The sequence below is a fragment of the Balaenoptera borealis genome (genome assembly GCF_965194805.1).
Source record: "Balaenoptera borealis genome assembly, chromosome: 4".
In the NCBI taxonomy this organism is placed as follows: domain Eukaryota; kingdom Metazoa; phylum Chordata; class Mammalia; order Artiodactyla; family Balaenopteridae; genus Balaenoptera; species Balaenoptera borealis.
In genome coordinates this window covers 121,347,129-121,366,658 of record NC_138861.1, presented here as the reverse complement: position 1 = coordinate 121,366,658, position 19,530 = coordinate 121,347,129, and the positions used below count along the sequence as shown (strand labels likewise).

Here is a 19,530-nt window from a genome sequence, read left to right as displayed (position 1 = left end):
TGCACACGGGCTTTCTCTAGTTGCGGCGAACGGGGGCTACTCTTCGTTGTGGTGGGCGGGCTTCTCATTGCAGTGGTTTCTCTTGTTGCGGAGCACAGGCGCTAGGTGTGCGGGCTTCAGTAGTTGTGGCTCGCGGGCTCTAGAGTGCAGGCTCAGTAATTATGGTGCATGGGCTTAGTTGCTCCGCAGCATGTGGGATCTTCCCAGACCAGGGCTCGAACCCATGTCCCCTGCATTGGCAGGCAGATTCTTAACCACTGCACCACCAGGGAAGTCCCTGAATAAATATTTACAATTGTTATATCTTCTTCTTGGATTGATCCCTTGATCATTATGTAGTGTCCTTTGTCTCTTATAATAGTCTTTATTTTAAAGTCTGTTTTGTCTGATATGAGAATTGCTACTCCAGCTTTCTTTTGATTTCTCTTTTCACGGAATATCTTTTTCCATCCCCTCACTTTCAGTCTGTATGTGTCCCCAGGTCTGAAGTGGGTCTCTTGTAGACAGCATATATACAGGTCTTGTTTTTGTATCCATTCAACCGGTCTATGTCTTTTGGCTGGAGCATTTAATCCATTTACATTTTAAGTAGTTATCGATATGTATGTTCCTATTACCATTTTCTTAATGTTTTGGGTTTGTTATTGTAGGTCTTTTCCTTCTCTTGTGTTTCCTGCCTAGAGAAGTTCCTTTAGCATTTGTTGTAAAGCTGGTTTGGTGGTGTTGAATTCTCTTAGCTTTTGCTTGTCTGTAAAGTTTTTAGTTTCTCTGTCGAATCTGAATGAGATCCTTGCTGGGTAGAGTAATCTTGGTTGTAGGTTTTTCCCTTTCATCACTTTAAATATGTCGTGCCACTCCCTTCTGGCTTGCAGAGTTTCTGCTGAAAGATCAGCTGTTAACCTTAGGGGGATTCCCTTGTATGTTATTTGTTGTTTTTCCCTTGCTGCTTTTAATATTTTTTCTTTGTATTTAATTTTTGATAGTTTGCTTAATATGTGTCTTGGCATGTTTCTCCTTGGATTTACCCTGTATGGGACTCTCTGTGCTTCCTGGACTTGACTGAATATTTCCTTTCCCATATTAGGGAAGTTTTCAACTATAATCTCTTCAAGTATGTTCTCAGCCCCTTTCTTTCTCTTTTCTTCTTCTGGGACCCCTATAATTCAAATGTTGGTGCATTTAATGTTTCCCAGAAGTCTCTGAGACTGTCCTCAATTCTTTTCATTCTTTTTTTTCTTTAACATCTTTATTGGAGTATAATTGCTTTACAATGGTTTGTTAGTTCATTCTTTTTTCTTTATTCTGCTCTGCAGTAGTTACTTCCACTCTTCTATCTTCCAGGTCACTTCCGTTCTTCTGCCTTGGTTATTCTGCTATTGAGTCCTTCTAGAGAATTTTTAATTTCATTTATTGTGTTGTTCATCACTGTTTGTTTGCTCTTTAGGTCTTCTAGTTCCTATTAAACGTTTCTTGTATTTTCTCCATTCTATTTCCAAGATTTTGGATCATCTTTACTATCATTACACTGAATACTTTTTCAGGTAGACTGCCTATTTCCTCTTCATTTGTTTGGTCTGGTGGGTTTTTACCTTGCTCCTTAATCTGCTGTGTTTTTCTGTCTTCTCATTTTGCTTAACTTACTGTGTTTGGGGTCTCCTTTTCACAGGCTGCAGGTTCATAGTTCCCGTTGTTTTTGGTGTCTGCCCTCAGTGGCTAAGGATGGTTCAGTGGGTTGTGTAGGCTTCCTGGTGGAGGGGACTGGTGCCTGTGTTCTGGTGGATGAGACTGGATCTTGTCTTTCTGATGTGCAGGACTACATCCAGTAGTATGTTTTGGGATATCTGTGACCTTATTATTATTTTAGGCAGCCTCTCTGCTAATGGGTGGGTTTGTGTTCCTGTCTTGCTAGCTGTTTGGCACAAGGTATCCAGCACTGTAGCTTGCTGGTCGTTGAGTCGAGCTGGGTCTTATCATTGAGTTGGAGATCTCTGGGAGAGCTTTTGCAGTTTGATATTACGTGGAGCCAGAAGGTCTCTAGTGGACGAATGTCCTGAACTCAGCTCTCCCACCTCAGAGGCACAGGCCTGACACCAATACTCTGTCAGCCACATGGCCCGGTACGTGGGGAGTTTCTTGCATTTTGGAAAGTCTGAGGTCTTCTGCCAGCTTTCAGTAGGTGTTCTGTAGGAGTTGTTCCACATGTAGATGCATTTCTGATGTATTTGTGGGGAGGAAGGTGATATCCACGTCTTACTCCTTCACCATCTTGAAGGTCTCCTCCCTCGACACTGCATTAATATTAAAGCTATTTTTAAGACAATAAAAATATAAACAATTGATAGGAATATAGAAATTTTGACTAATTTGAGTGAGCTCTCAGAGCTATCAATTGGATTCACTCATTTGTCTCTACCTGCTTATCTACCTATTTATTTCTTCCTTATTGCAAAAATTAAGCTGAAGCAGCACGAGTAGCTCAAGTAGGCAGCACTTGGGAGCCTGACCCAGGTTACTACATTTATACTTGAAAAAAAATAAAACAGCCTTTCTTTTAAAATATTCTTTAATTTTGACTTTCACTAATGGGCCCTGTCATTCTACCTGGTGTTTTTTGTTGTTGTCGTTCTGGTTTTTACAAGATAACCTGCTTAGCAAGCTGTAGCCAAATCACTTGGGAATCTTCTCTTCATTATGACGGAGGACAACAAATCCGATTTCCAATTTCTTTTCATATAAATAAAATTTAAAAGCAAGTAGCAAAAGATACTGAATATAATCCAGAACAGTTAATGTTCTTAGGGAGAAATAAAAATTTTTATAAGTTCCAAATTTCTTGTAGTTTCAATACAGTTTCAATACAATACAATAATTAGCCAGCTCTTTTGACACTGAGTATTAGGATGAATGAAAGGGGATTATTTTTACCTTCCCAGGGCCAAAACACTCTAGTGATTGAACCTACCACATGATACATCATCTAAAAATATTTCAACATATCATTTTATGCTACTAAGACCATGTCACTTATTTTTTTTAATTGGCCTGAGACAAGGAGGTTTTCATTAACTCTCACCAACAGTATTCCAAAGAAAAGCCAGCTTCAGATTAAAGTCATATACTTTTTTAATTATGTGTAACTGTGCCAAGATGTTCTTGGGGAAGAAAAATAAAAAGCTCCCTTATAAGAATCTTACCATGGGGACTTTACTCTTATTTAAACTAAGAGTCAATCCTTTATTAAATATATTCTAAATTGGTATTACTATTATTGGAAAATTACCTCTATGAATGAAGAGATTAGGGGTAGGAGTGGCAGGGAGAGTATAAATTGGATTGCTTGTTCTTTGACAATTCATCAATACATCACAATGCTTTGCTAAAATATAAAGCATTAATTTTACATTTAAGCATTATCCTATACTGAATGAGTATGCAGTTAAATTTTTTGCTAGATCTTAAACAAGGACTACATGAGCTCATTAAGGAATGAGGTAACATCTTTTATAAATAAATTTTAAGTGATATAAAAGAATTTATATTTGAGTTCTTTAACTGAGTCAAAGCATTTTCCCATTTTGATTATTATTCATCTTATTCTTTGTTTTTGTTGTCAAAATTATAAGCAGATAGGACTTACAGGAAATGTTGACATATAATGTATGTATATATGTGCATAAATATTTATACACACATTTATACATGGTGGCCTATTTAAAATCATAATGCTTTACATGGACCTCCTATTGGGAATATTTAAACACATATTCATTTCTCTATATATAGAATACAGAGTACAGACAGGGAGAATATGTTCATAATTATGTGACTATTTTAAACTGTTTTTTAATTTAAAAGGGTTAAAAATTAAATGAAACAAAACTTTATCATAAAGTTTAATTGTTTTACTTCTAAGTAGGATAGAGAGATCTGATTTAGCTTTCTTAAGTGTTTTATGACAGCTTATTTGTCATTAGTGTTTTTTAACATACGTATGAACTCAAACATAAAGGGAAAAAATTCTGGCAAGAATAAGAAAACTCAAAAAAATGCATAGTTCAGAATAGTAATGAAAACCACAGTCAATGACTTCCAAAACAGTGAGATATTTTTCAGCTCAACAGTAATGCTTATCAACTAAAACCTAATAGTAGTGGGGAAAAAAAAATGTGGCTATTATAACACAGTCACCTTGGTTATCAGTTGTTTTGAAGATCCAGAATAACGTCAGTTTCACAGTTTTCAGATATCTGCTTATCACCTGAGGTAGGAAATCAGACATCATGAATCAATTAAAATCCAAGAATTTTATCCAGATCAGTAATTCATCCTATTTTAGAGATAATTAATATATTTTTTAAAATTTTACAAAGAAATGTTGGTTTTGGCTGTTTTCTGCCAACTCTTTGACTCCACATATCATGTCTTTGCCTTTCACTCTCTATGGGCCATAGCCAGGCCCACATAGGCCAATGACCCAATCAATAATAAACAGAATACAGAAGCACATTCCTAGGGGGGCAGCAAAGATTCCCGCACATGATAACAGAGGAGAAGGAACCTTGAAGGGCTCCACTGCTTCTATCCCAGCATCCCTCCTCAAGCTCCTCTATCCTAGAAGACTCTTCATTCTACATGGGCTATGTGACCTTCAAACTTGGAACTTCTGGGACATATGCTCCTTTGAAGAACTGTCCTAAATATCCCTACCAGTGTAAGATTCAGGTTTGCTGGTTTGGTAGTAAAGCAAAGTGAGAGCAGCCTTGAAGCTGGTCTCTGAGGTTGGGACTAGCTCAGCGATTGGACTATAGCCTTTCAGTGAAATAATCTTTGGAAGGGCCTGGAAATAATGTACTTTCCTACTTTTTTCAAACCTCCAAAACATATGTTTAAAGGAAAAAAACTAAGATAACAACATTTAAACTAAATCATAATATTCCTTACAACACAAATAATGTGTAACAAAATGGTTAAGGAAGTGAGAAGTTACCTTCATCTGCAATTAGAAGTAAACTTTCGTTAAAAAATGCAATACTATTTAAATTTAATATGGGAAACAAAATACTCAAAAAACAGTCTCCTAAAGTCAATCTGCAAACCAGTCGGCTCTAATATTCTCTCATCATCCCCCAACCCAGCCCCCTACCACATCTGTTTAACCATCTCTCCTTTTTTCCTTTTTCTGTGATTATTTGCATATAATTAAAAGATTTGGTTAGCCTTTTTAAACTCAGTTTATGTCCATTAGAGATCGAGAAACACATTTCCATCATCCAGAACTCAGTTTAACAAATTACCGCAAAATGAATCCACCAAATTAACTGAATCATCTTGTTGAACCGCAATCCTAGATTCTGCCTCTGCTTTCTTCTCATTTTAGTTGAGTCAAGTCATTCCTTTTCCTTTCTTGATTTTCTTCTCTCCATTCCACATATTCTTGTGGATTTGGAAATGGTGGAGGATGAGGAAAGGGTATATGATTTACATACTCTTTCTAAAATATAAGAAAGCAATAAATAAACGTGTCAAGACAAAAAGCATTATTTTCATTTTCATTGACCTTTGTAGACCCTACTTGATTTCTGTAAATCAGAAACCAGTAGAATGACATTAATGCTTTGGGAAAAGAAGTATGAGTTTTCAACTGTGGCAAAAAGAATGAAGAACTGACAGGATGCAGCTTTAACCTGTACAATTCACAGCTGCTCTCCTGTGAGAGGAAGATAATACAAAATGCTTTCAGTGAATGCAGATATGAGAGTAAAGAAGAAATAATTCAGGGGAGAATAAGGAGAGCAAATATCAAAAAAGAAAATGAATAAGAATCTTATTGCTTTTGATTTATAAATTACATTCAGGAAAAAGAACTTCTCCCCAAATTTTGGAATATGTGGATTTAAAAAAAGAAAGAACATTTATATCCAGATAAGGACAATGCATCGAAAATCATACTCATCCCAGGATTACTCCAACACTTTCTTTCAGGAAATTTAAACATTTTTAAGTGAATCAGTGATTTCAATATCTTGAAGTCAGGCTTGGGAAAGAAAACTAAATATAGTTGTGAGAAAACACACATCTAAACAAAAAGGCAGTTGTTATAACGTCACGAGTGACATGAACAAAATGATCAACATCTTCCCAAGGGACAGCATAAATATCAAACATGCTAATAAGTGTAGGCGGGCCCCTCATGACAGAAAGTGTGGTATGTGTACAATTCCCAGATAAGAACAAAATCATGGCACTTAAACAGTGGCAGCACTGTTAATTACATGTGATATTTGAAAAATATGACAACCATCTCAATCCGCTCAAGTAGCACTCATGGTAAGGGTGAAATTTTATCAACATTGGTTAACTTATGGTGAATTAAAAAAACAGCAAGGAGATAGATAAATTGATGGATTAAAAGATAAACTACTCACAGGCAGACAAACAGAAGGACAAATAGAGTTACAATCAAACGTGTACATTACTCAGACAGAAAAATCATAACTAGCCCCAAGAAGTGACGTGTCTGCTAGGAAAGACTTGAACGTAGAATTTTCTGACTTTAATTTCATTCTTCCAACACCATGCTGCATAACCAGGGGTACCTCTCTAAAAGTCCCTATAACACAGTTATCCAACTGTTAAATGAAGCTAATAATATTTTCATATAGTTTCATATAGTTTTTTGAGAGTAAAAGACATAGGAAAATTTGGAAGAGTATGGGGAAAATGCCCTCTATTCATTGGAGCTATTTGACATGACATCATTCCTTCAGACAGATATACAGTGTATACGTGAAATTATGAAGCATCCAAATGCATTACCAAGGGACCTTAAGGGGCTCTTTGCTGAAAAGGATAACTGGCTATCTTTCTGGGAGTAATTTAAACATAGACTGAGGGAGGAGGGCATCCTCTAGATCCTTTCTAGTTCTTACTTTCTTGGGATCCTAATTTCTCTTCCCTGTTTAGGAAAAAAAAAATACTGAGACCCACAGGATAGAGATGGAAAATAAGACTGTGTGCCCTCAAACTTTTCTTTCAAAAATACCATGGCATTTACAGGAGATGGTCTGGATTCCTGTAACAGCACAAGTTGAGATCCCCCTTGAAATGAACTCATACCACTTTTCTTTGTATGAACATTCTCTTCATGTTTCCTTACTCTACACATATCACAAAGGAATAAGAGAATTTTTGCCAGAAAACAGGGAACTGGGTTGATTCTTCTATTTTTTCTTCTCCTGTGCTTCATAAAATTGGGAATTCATACATACACTTATATTTATCTATCCCATCTGGAAAAGGCCCAAATGGAGCCAATGTTGGCTCATTTTTGACAAAGGGACAAGCTTGAATTGGGAATAACCTTTGGGATCAGTAACTGGCCTCAAGTGATGAAATGGACCTGGTGGAAGGCTCCCTGGCTTTTTCTCCTGGTTAACATTCTACCAACAACTAGTCCAGCATTGTTCTCACAAACTGTGTCCTTGGGATCATTATCTCTCCCCTTCATTTGTCTCCTAACACCCCTCCACACAAGGTTTCTTCTTCAGCACAGGAAGTCATCTCACTTAAAATTTCAAATGACTTCACTATAGTAATGGAGATACTAGGGTGTAAACTAGACAGAGGTAGGTGATGATAGGTAAAATCTCATTTCTCCTTTGAGCCTGGCAAGGTTTAGCCCAATAACCAGATTCCTAACAGGTTTTTCTAGATTTCATTCCCCACTCAACTTGCATGTTCCTGCAACATGGATGTTCTTATTACTCAGTCCTTACTTGCATCTGTCTTTGGTTCTAGGATAAAACTACTCAAACCTCAATTTAGTTATTTTATCCTCCCTTGGAATCTCTGGGAAAGGGTTCTTATAAACTAGATTTCTAGATCTTATTAGGCTCAGGCCAACCTGACCATCTGAGCATTAATTTTCCTACTGTTCACAGATATTCCTGAACTTCTCTTTCTCTTTCCTGGAATGACCTGCCCAGGACAAATACTGGAGCTTGGCTTTCCTACTGTCTCTTATTCAGTCAATTCTCTTTTCCTTCTCTCTAGAACTTCAGACATTTCTGACTTTCTCCATCCCGCGGGTGATATATTTGCTTTTCTTGTCTCTGCAGTTTCCTTTTGTTTTTTGACATGTTCTACATGGAAGTTCTATATTTCTTTCCCTCAGAGGCTTCTGACCCTCCAGTATGGTTGCCACCAGTTCAGTGTACTAGCTAATATTGGGGACTCTGTAGATAGACAAAATCTAGATTCAAATTCCCACTGTGCCACTTACTGCCTACACGATCTGAAGTAGTTTCCTACTCACTCTGCACTCCAGTGCTTAGAAGCTCTTGCTATTACCAGGTGGGTGACCTTGGGCCAATGACACAATCACTCCAAACCTCACTGTCTTCATTTGCAAAATGGCAGTACCTACCTTACAATATTAGTATGAAAAATAAATGTGATGATCAATACAATGGCAAAATAAACTAATCACTCTATAAATATTAGCTATTACCATTATTACCAATTCAAATGATCAGGCCCATTTGGTATGTAACAGGTTTCCTGACTTCACTTTGTTCTCAATACAAATGCTATTATTTCTTAAACTCAGAATTTATCAGGCCTCATTAGCCAGAGGCTTTTTCTCAGGGTCCACGTGAAGTTTAGAGCAGAGAGCTGGGGAGCCAGAAGCATTGCCAGACTTTTTACACAGTCAATGCTATTTAAACATATCTGAATTTGAGTTCTGGTGAGTCCTCACTTGTCCCATCTCTTCTGTATGCTAGAGCTTACTAACAGAGCAGCTTTCACATAAACGCATCAGAGCCTAAATGTTGAGATTGTGATAATAAGTACAAGAGCTACAACCACAAAACATCATTGAACCAGAGACCTATAAAGCAACATGGTGAAGACCACGATGAGGGGTAGGAATCTACACATACACCAAGTGCTTCAGGAGCCCACAGTGAGGAACTCAGCGTTCCAATTTAAGAGAAAGTCAGGGTGGGAGATCTGACCACTGCATCAGTCACTTCACTGAACTCAGGCATGTTTCTGCTGAAATGGCTGACAACCTCCAATGTCCCCTTCCTCCTTCATTGCTCTAAAGGCCCCTCCTCCAGAAATGAGAACCCATCAAAGAGAATGTCGTCTGTGAGAAAAGCTGTTCCTATTGCTGCAAACACTTGCTAGAAAGTCCAAGAAAGTTTACAAGGTACATTTGTAGGATGATATTAAGTCAGATGCATTTCAAGTACGATTTATTATACAAAAAAGATCTTACTTTTTATATTTTGTTGTCTGTGGTGGTGGTGGTGATAGTGGACACAACCCACTCCACAAAAAAGCAAAAGGAGTACATATAGTCATACAAATTATTATTACTTGCAACAATCAAAATGGAAGTTCTGAAGGAAGTGAAAACTGAGAGCTCTGTATATTAAACTAAAGATTTCTGTTATTTGAAAATCAAGATTATACTGGCAGAAAAGTCTATTTCAAAATCAGCATAGTAACTGAACTTGCCCTACAATGAAGGTAGATTCAAACAATGATGTGAAGTCTGGTAAGAACTAATAAACCCTAGTAGATAGTCTAGAAAGACCACACGCAAACAGTATTATACCCCTGAGCTTACAGAAACAGTCAACTCAAGGGATTTACCCCCAGTTCACCATGTTGCTATGGCTTTACTTTCTAAAGTTGCTATCAGAAATTAAAAGAAATTCTGTATAGCTACTTTTAATGGGAACTCAGATTGACTAATGTACATAAAATGTACAAGGGAGTTTGTGTCTTATTTATTCCCACTATTATAAATGAAATTAACGACTGAAAGTTGTAGACTTTCTGGGTCTTCTTTTCACTGATGAGCCCAAGGTATTCCTCCTCTTTATTGCCAATAACCATGTTGACATATTTTTCCTAATTCTGCATATACTGAAACTAGGTGGTTACAAACAGAACCCAGAAACATAATTTGTATTCTAATGAAATGATCCTAAAATTATTCTTTTTACTGTGGCTTTACCGGCTGCTCCACAGTGCAGGTTCCTGTGGGTCTCCTGCTTGGAATGATTCAATGTAGATGATAACCAGAGTTGATTGAGGAATCCTGAAATCGGGGATTCTGATTCCTAAGGCAATCTGTCTACCAATCTACTGCATGAGTTCCTCTTTATTTACAGTTTGGTAAAGATTGTAGGTGGAGATGTTGCCAGCACATGTGCACAATTGTTCAAACAGCTTTGAAAGAGGAATGAGTAAGAGAGAGAGAGAGTGGTATCCAAGTTCAAATCAGGCAGGCATTTCAGATTTCAAGAGACAACTGAAAAGGGAACATCTGTTAGATCCCCTGGGTTTGAGGACAGTCTGTGTAAGTTTTCGTATTTCTGAGTGTGTGCACATAGTGGAGAGGGCGGAGCCTTCCAACCTCAAATCTAAAAAGATTGAGAGATTGTGGAAGGCCCAGATGTGCCAAAGGTCAGAGGGATCAATATACAGACCCTACCATGGGGGACGGGGTTGGGGGGGGGGGGAAGATTCGAATAGAAAACCGCTGCAGAAGGGAAGCCAATGAGAGGTAAGGAAGTTCCTGAATAATTAAGAAGTTCAGAATAAGCAAACTCAGTTGCCAGGGGGAAGGAGGTGGGATGGGGGATTTAAAAAAAAAAAAAAAAAGCAGTTGATGCAGTAATTAAGAATTTGGTGAGAGCCTGGGCAGGTCACCTCCTTTCTCAGATCAGAGCCCCATCAGAAATTCTTTCAAGTGTCCTTCTGCGTCGCCAAAGATGACAACAGCAAATCAATAAGTGCTTGAAATGAAAGGGGATGTTGGCGAGCCCCCAGGCTACAGATTTCCCGCTGCTAGCCTTTTCTGAACTCCTAGCGTGCCTTTGCACCGCCTCTTAAGAAGAGCTACCTTTTATTCCTATTCTCTGGACGAAGGTAAGTGCTCAGTTAGCATATCTATTAAATGTCGGCTCTACTTCCAGCTCTCGGATCAGGCGGAGACAGCGCTGCTTCGGTTCACCAGCCAGCCGGCGAGGCAGGAGGAGAAGAGCAGGCTGGCCAGGCCGCCCGCGGGGCCACACACCTCCCGGGCTGGCCCAGCTTCTCCCAGGATTGAGCGCTTCTAGGTCAGAGCTGGAAGGTCCTGCCAGAGCAAAGGGCCAGAGCGATCGCGGCCTCCGGAGCGCTTCTTCCACTTCGTTTATTTACAAACAAGCACAAAATCATTAACAACAGAAAAGGGCCAGTGCTCCAAAATTAAAGCTTGGGATCACCGGAAACTCCGTTCTGAGTTCCAGACCTTGGTCTGTTACCCTTCCAATATTCATCTCTCCCTAATATGTCTTGATTTAACAAGCTTTCCAGAGCCCAACATCACGAGGCGACGTTTTAATTAGGTAATTCATTAGTGAGTCAATACAGACATTTATATATTCTTTTAGCTCAAGTGGTTAAGTACTAATTTCGAAATGATTATAAAACACCAGAATAGGCAACGCATAGTAATTTTAATTTATATGCAAATCAATTGGTTCATCTTAAATGCCTTTTTAAAAAATTATTGTATTGTAGCATCGGAGGGACGCCTCAAACCTCCTCAATAGACAATTCGGAAACAAGACCTGGACTGGGAAGAAAATTTAGAACAGCCAACAAATCAATAATGTCTGAGGCAGTTAAACATCTCTAGCCATTGGTATTTACATACTCTCTTGTTGTCAGATAAGGAGCTGGGGAAATTGCTTGCCAGGGTTGAAATCATAATCCAGAGGGAAGAAAGTAAATGGTAGCACGCAGCCAGTCACAGGCGGGCTTGAAAATAATACTGTACCTTTCCCAAATCCTAACTCTTGGGTGAGAGTGAGGTGGCAGATGTCGCCGCCCCGCATTTGTCCTCGGTTTTGCCAAGCTTTGATCACAAACTGCTATGTCCTCTCTGAGCTTCACAATTCGATTCTATTCTAACAGTTCTGTCACTGGCTTCAAAACATTAGAGGGAGGGGCATAATTCAGAATCTCACAAAAATCTTCTGAACCCATGTAGTCCAGCACCACTCTTCCTATGCTAATGTATTTGGAGGGGCGGTGTTTAATTCTCTGTGTCCCACACACATTAAATCCAATAATCAAAAAGACAGAAGGAATGGCTGGGGGAAATGGGCCAGTGCACTGGTTTACTGGAAGGTTATTATCTTTAGACATAGTTCAAAATTTTGGAAAAGTAAAAAGAATATATACTTCTGGGAAAAAATTTTTTTAAAGATATTCTAGAACAGTGAGTCTCACCAGGCGATCGGCTCCGGAGTTGTTTATGTAAAAGTGTAACATCCTTGAAATTCACTGATACATAAGGCCAGTGTCTCCCCACACCCGGCTCCCAGCCAGGAGATCTGGCCCTTAAGGAGCTGGTACCTTTGATGCTACAATCTTGTTTACATCTGCAGGGCAGGGAATTGCTTGCTTTGGTTGGACGCTCCCTCCACCCCCTTCTAATTTGAAGTAATCGGAATCTAAATACAATCGCCACGGCCCACTCTTCCATTTCTGTTCTGACGAGGGAAAAACCTGAAATCCACGTCTTAAATCAGCTCGGTGGTTTGTAGCCCCCCAGCACCCTGCCTCTCCGCTGCATGCCTAATGTATTCCCTGGTGGTTCTGGGCATTAATTAGTTGTTTAATAGGAGTATGACTAAAAATGTAAAAGAAGGATTAGGAGCGTGAAACGTATGTCCAGCTCCTTCCACACACTCGAGGAGGGAATGAGAATCATTCTGTATCTTCTATTTCTCCAGGAGCCATTTGCATTTCCCACCAGCTGCTCACTTCAGCTGCACTGGCGCTGGGCGAGGCGAGGACCCAAAAGCTCCGCGCGGTGTCTGCGGCGGCCGGGACTGGGGTTAGCCAGCCCCTGGCGGGCGAGACTCCAGACAGAAGGGGGACGAGGGGAATGTGAGCTTCCCGGAGCCCCTCCATCCCAGCCCTGGTTTGCAAACCTCTGAATCCTGAAACGGGGGAGGAGGAGGCACGCGCTTATCTGCGCGTCTCTGCAGCGCAGTCCCTTTCTCTTTCCCTTGTCTCTCTGTGCGTCTCTGAATCTTCCCGTCTCCGGTTTTCTCACTCTTTTCCCACTTTTCCGTGAGATGCCCCATCCTCGCCTCCAGATGCAGGCGAGGCTGTTCTGCTCCGAGGGTCTCTTAATCTCTATAAAATGAAAAGAAAAGGAGGGAGACATTTAACCCATAACTCAGGGGGCTGAGGAGGCAGCAAAAATCTTTGATGGGCAGAGACAAAAATGTTTTTCTTGGACCACATTATGTGGTATGCTGTGACCTTAGATTTCAGTCGTGGGACTTGAAGAAATTTGATTTCCTTGCCTCAGCAAGATTTCAGAAACCAGAAATAGAAATTCTCAGAGACAGAGGAGAAATAAAAGTAAAAACAACACGTGGGCATTTCCCCCTCATTTCTCTCCCCTTAAATAAAACTGTCTTGAATTTCCACCGGTAAAGAGAGAAAGTTTGAGTTTTCACGGATGTTACGTGGAGGTTAGAAATGGCTTAAAAATGTAGACCTCTCGTCAGTTTTCTTCGTGGCTGAAGAGGCTAACCCGTTCCATAAAATGAGTCCATCTGTCGACTGTTAGCTATTTCAAAGTGAAGGGATTTAGCACTCAAAACAAATTGAGCAAGTTTGTTTGCCTGTTTTTACTGCTAACTCAAATGAATTCAAAACACGGAGTAATTCAAGAAAACACATAACATGTTCCAGACAGCCCCCAAATGTAGGAAAAGCCCAGCGCCTATATGGTGACCTGGGTTATTTTAAATGCCAGGCTTTCAAAAATGTATACATTTCACACACGTTCCCTCAATGTCATTATATTTTCTTAAAATTATGAGATTTGGTATACTGATTTAGGAAGAGCAATACAACTTTTAGAGGGCATTTTATCCTCTCTTCAGGACCAAAAGGGGGGACTCTCTAATGGCAGGCCTGGCTGAGTTTTGCTCCTATGCAGGAAATAATATTGGTGGGAATACGGAACTGGGAGTTATGGCTGTTTTCCGACACTTTCCAAAAACATACATTAACAGGACACCCTTGAGATTAAAAGAACTTTGTCCAATATGCCTGGCAGAAGCCTTCGCACCTGGTCTTCCAGGCGAATCGTATTTAAAAGTCCTTCCACTCAAAGGCAGGACAGAGCAAAAATATCCTCTCACTACCAAAACACAAGCTCTTGCTGGAAATCGGAAAATCAGGGTTTAAAAGTAGGGCACACTTTTCGGGGTGGGCGGGGGGATGACCCCTCTAACTTCACATGTTCTTCGATTTTTAGGAGCAAATGTTGATTTGAGGGGAGCTTCCTTCCCCCCCCCCCCCCCCCATCATCCCTTGCAATTTAATACCATGCTCGCCAGGAACCTTAACCTCGTCATTTTAAAAAATGAGATAGCCGTGACCCGGAGTGAACTTGTTGAGTGTAGGTACAGCAGAGGAAATTCTAGACCCAGTGAACACCCGAGCCTCGTCCAGCGCAATCCCTTCGTGCACACTGGTCAGTGCGCGGCCATGCCCACCTGCGCGCCGACAGCGGGTGCTGCGCTCCTGGTCCACCCGCCTTGACCTCGGGCCCGGTGTCCCGGCCGGCGGTGCTGGGCCGGGCATCCCGGCCTTCCCCGGCTGACTAGCCTTGCTCGCTCCCTTCTCGCTGTCTCTCTCCCACCCTCTTCCCAAACCCAGTCACCCCACCGACACCCCGCTCATCCCCACTTTTCCAGATTTCTCCTCAGTCATCCTCTCTCACTCCACCCCGCCTGCCTTCTCTCCAGCCTCCTGTCTCCCCCGCAATCCCTGGTTTCTATGACCTCTTTCCTCAACCCTGCAGGCCTGAAAGAAGGTCACACAGAGGCACATTCAAACTCACACCCCACAAGCCTTGCCCCCAGACAAACCCATGTACACTGCCCTTTGTTCCATTCTTTGGGCCACTTTCTCCATCCCTTCCTCCCTAGCCGTCTGGGTTTGCCCCCCCTCAGGAGTACGTTTCCGTCTCCCCGACGCCCTTGCCCTCCCCCTCTGATTTATTAGAGCTCCCGGTTTGGCGCAGATCCCTTTTTCTTCTCCTCCTTCCCATCCTCCCTTCTCGTGCTCCTTTCCACAGTGGGAGTGCTTGCGCCTGCGGCTCTGTCTGCTCCTGTCTAAGCGCCCTGCCCGGCTCCCTCTCCTTGTTTTGCTCTCCCGGCTCCTTCTCCAGCTCCCGACTCCGAGGCCCGCCGGCCTCCACCTCCCTCCCCTGCCCCGTTTCCCGTCGCCCCTGTTGGCTCCCCCCGCGCTCGCCCAAGCGCTGCGCTTGCCCCTTGATCGCCCGCCGCGCTGCCGGCTCGGCTGCCCGCCCGCCCGCCAGCCCGCCACTGTGCAGTGGAGTTTGGTGGAATCTCTGCTGACGTCACGTCACTCCCCACACGGAGTCGGAGCTGAGGGAAGAGAGAGGGATGAGAGCGAGGGAGGGGAGAGAGAGTGCGAGAGCAAGCGAGAAAGCTGGAGAAGAGCAGAAAGAAACGGCCAGTGACGGCTAGATTCCGGAGGCCACTGCGCGCCCTTGGACCCCCTCGGAACTCGGCGCCCTCCGGAGCCTCGCAGCCCTCTCGGCCCGGCTTTCGGGCGTTTGCGGTGCAGCCCGTGCCTCGGTTCGCTGGAAATCTCTCCGGGACGCGGCGGGACGCGGAGACAGCAGCTCTCTCCCGGTAGCCGGTAAGTGGAGGCCGTCTCTCCCGCAGGGATGTGAGATAATGCGAGTTTGGAAATTTGTTCCACTTTGGAGAATCTTCACCGTAGGTGATTTGTGGCTCTTGGGGCTGCCTTTCCCCCGAGGTAACGCAGTTGGCAAACAGACCTCGCAAAGCCCTGTTCCTTTGGTCCCCGGTCACAGACGCTAACAATCTACGGGGTGCTGAAGTCGAGTGGGAAGCGAGACCATGGCTGGCATTTAAAAGGAGGTATCTTCCCTTAAATCTTGGTGCCAACACTACAGGGACAAATCCTCAAACTGAGGATTAGCATTCTCAAGATAAAGGGCTCTGTACAAAGTTTCAGCTACTGGAAGATTAGCCCCCTTCCCATTGTTACCAATTGGAAAAAGATTCCATCTTAACTGGCAGTTAGTGACCTCTCAGGCCCAAGCGAATTACCTGGGAGCCAGGCCTGAATGCCAAGCTCACACAATTACTTCGGATTATAAATCCTTTAAATTGATTACCAGTCAATTCCAATCTTGCACTTCGGGAGATACATTTTAAATGGGTGCAGGGGAGAGGACTGTTTTCCAACCGTCCAGCAAGAAAAAAATTATGATTCTAAATCTGAGAAGTATGTATCTCTTTTTATTACAATTTAATGATTTTACTTTCCTAAGCAATTTAGAAATCAAACCATCATAGGGTAGTGTGATTTTTACTCTTTTTTTTTATTTGTGCAAGTAGCATGTCTTACTAAACTAAATTTTTTAAGAAATTTGCTATCATGAATTAAAATAATATAGGAATTCATATATTCTAAAATATTTTATGAAAAATTTGATTTTGAGAGATTTCCTTGCATTCTTTTTAGGCTATTAATAAGAATTAAAGATGCTTTTAATATCATTTTGGAGGAAATCCATCTAAAAATTCAAATACCAGTTATGTCAAGGAAACAAAGCACTTAAGCAATATAGATTGAGGATTTTTGTTGATGTAACAAAATAAGCATACAAGGTTTCAATAATCAAACCTTCCCTAAAAATGAAATAACTACTTCATTTATGGAATGTTTTGCTCTACCTCAGAAAAACTACACTTAAATTATTCAGGTGCTTTGTTCCTCAAGTTGAGCATGTTTGTCCTCAAGTGTTCCTGAAGCATCGATATTAATTGGTTTAAAAGAAGGCTTAAACTGCTAAAATACAGAACTGTGTTAAGCAGTATTTTAATTTCCTTAAATGATTACCCACTGCAAATTAATTTACTGACTAATCTCACTAATTTAGTTCATTGAAAACATATGTTCTTGCCATGTTTATTTTTAAACTTTCCATTAAAGATTTTGTTATAGGGTAACAACTTGAATGGAAAGGGGGGAAATGTGAAAGGATGTGGAATTATTAGGACTATATTTCATTCCTGCAATTTCATCTTATGGCAATCGCAGAAATTATTTTTAAGTAAATTGTTTTATTCCTTAGGGCTTGCCTGCCTGCCTTAGCCAGTGTGGTTCAGGGTGCTCCCATTAGCTGTGTCCTGCTTTTTAGTGAGCTCACAATAGAAAACTCAAGTTGGCCAAAACAAGATTGCCTGGCATATACATTCCAAGCAGGACATGAACTTTTGGGGTGAGAACAACTTCCCAACGGGAAAAGTTGCTCATCTTAATTTGTGAGATTAGCCATTGAAGCCAGTCTGTAAATCCGGCAGCCAAATTTGTCTTCTAAGACCTGCCTTGACAGGGCAAGTTTAAGGATCAGCAGGCAGGAATTGGAGGTCTCTTTCTAAAAATTACCTTCCCCAGTTATTTAGACTCAATTCATCTAGTAAGCCTGGTCATTATATGCAGGGGGAAAAAAAAAAAAGCAGGTTTCAAGACTCATTTTGACTGCAAAATAAATCCCCAAGTCATAAGGACATGTAGGAGTGAGCTAAGGAACACGTCTTGACCTTCTTTTCAGTCTTTAGAGAGGAGTTCTTGAAGATTTGTTTTGTATTGCTTTGTTTGGTCTTCAGCACTGAAGCTTGGGAGTGGGGGGAGAATGTGTAATAATTGACTGACTTTACACTGAGCTACCCGATCTTTTTCTCTTGTATATTTTACTATTTAAAAAAATAAAAACTATTTGCAGTTACCATCTGCAAAGCTCTGGCTACCGGCTAATAATGCAGCCAATTCAGAAGTTAAAAAAAAAGATTATCGAAATGATGATGACATGCAAATTTCCCCTGAAATTATCATAAGTAAACATTTGAAGTCTGGACTAATAAAATCCCATCTGTGTTACTTCATATCGAGTTAGTAGAAAGCTGTGATAATGAATTTTGTAATATCTCATGAACAGACATCTCAATCAGGGACTAATCCTGTGATTTTACTGCAGAATCACTAAATCTGGAGCCGCCAAACTGCCACTTCTGGGCCCCCGGGCCCGCAAGCATCGGCAGCGCCCCCGCCCGCGTCCACGCTAGCGGGTGGGGGAACCGCCTGGCGGTCCCCACCCCTGGAGCCCCACGCCGCCGCGCGGGGCAGCCCCTCCTCTAGGCAGCGACCTTGGCCGGAGGCCCCTGGGCCCCGGCTCCTTCCAGGAGAGGCCGAGGAGCCGGGAAATGCGACTCCGCCAGAGCCAGACCCCCCAGCTCCCTGCCCAGCCTCCGCCCCTTGCGCAGCCGGGAATCGCCCGCCCCCCAGCCCCAGCCCTGGACCTGAGTGAGGTGGGCCCTCCCGCCGCCGGCGTACCCTGGGTAGCGTGGAGCGAGGCAGGCGCCGAGATCCAAGGGGCCTGAGGAGCTTTCTTTTCTTCCGTCTTTAAAGCAGCCGCGGGTCTTCTACCCACCCCGACAGAGCCCCTCGCCACCCACCTCTCCCGGTTTGCTCGTGGCGGAGAAGGGGGCGCACGTTAAACGCTTGGCTCGCTGCGTTGTGGTTGGAAATTTGGAGAAGATCTGGTTTGCCGGGGAGAAGGGGGAGAACTGGAGGAGCCGGTCTCTCAGAGCTATTTCTCTGTCCTTGGCGGGCAGTAAACCCTCCGGGGACGTTTGCCACGCTCTCCTCAATCTCAGTCACTCCACCCCGTTCCCCTGCTCTGCGATCTTAAATCATACTTTAGGGTAAATAAATGGCCGGGTGAGTATCTCCCGGGGAAAGTGTGGCTAAATATGGAAAAGTGGCTCCTGATGGATGAGCGGCCCGAAGCCAGCTCGCTCCTGGAGCACCCTAGGCCTAGGGAGTCCTGTTCGTTTCAGAATTACAGAAAATCGAGGGGAACTGTTGTCTAGGACAGAAACAAGTTGACTCTGGCACTCTATAAATGTTTACTAGGCTTCAACTAACGGACAAGCACTGTGTTGGCCTTCACGCACAGTTCCCCAAGGAGAAAGTCCCCTTCACTCATCCCCAAATTTTGTATCTGCTAAGGTTGTCCTCGTGTTCAGACGGGCTTTTAACCCCTGACACAGACTCCCCTGTGAGTAGTTTCACAGCCTAGGTTCCCAGAACACGGTGACTTGATCGGCCAAGAGCCCCTGGACCCATTCGCTGCAACTCTGGAGGGACATTCCCCCGCCCCTCTTTGGTAAACATTCAGATGTCCTGGACCGGGGGCAAGGGTGGGAATGAGGCTGGGCTGCCAGAGGCTGTCAGGTTCCAGAAAAACGCCTGAAACCTAGCACAGACTAGGCGCCTAATAGCTAGTGTCGAAGTCGTCTGCCCCACAGGTAGCCTGCTTTGAGCCCTGCGCGCTCGCCCGCCGCCGCTTCTCACAGCCCTCCTTCTCTT

General features: G+C 42.5%; 1 protein-coding gene and 1 long non-coding RNA gene across 3 annotated transcripts in view; one reads left to right on the top strand and one right to left on the bottom strand.

The window, feature by feature from the left end:
- Positions 1–1,224: 1,224 nt before the first annotated feature.
- Positions 1,225–19,528, bottom strand: LOC309627334. The gene is made up of 2 exons (XR_014243681.1): positions 18,493–19,528; positions 1,225–13,212 (listed from the first exon to the last, which is right to left on the bottom strand). It is a non-coding gene; the product is annotated as an uncharacterized lncRNA (long non-coding RNA).
- Positions 15,182–19,530, top strand: part of PITX2 (paired like homeodomain 2) — a 274,777-nt gene continuing 270,428 nt past the window's right edge. Inside the window, exon 1 of one of the 2 annotated variants that reach the window (XM_082389201.1) lies at positions 15,182–15,765. The gene's annotated coding sequence lies outside the window, so the exon portion shown is untranslated. The remainder of the gene's footprint in view (positions 15,766–19,530) is intronic. The other variant, XM_082389202.1, reaches the window with a different exon arrangement.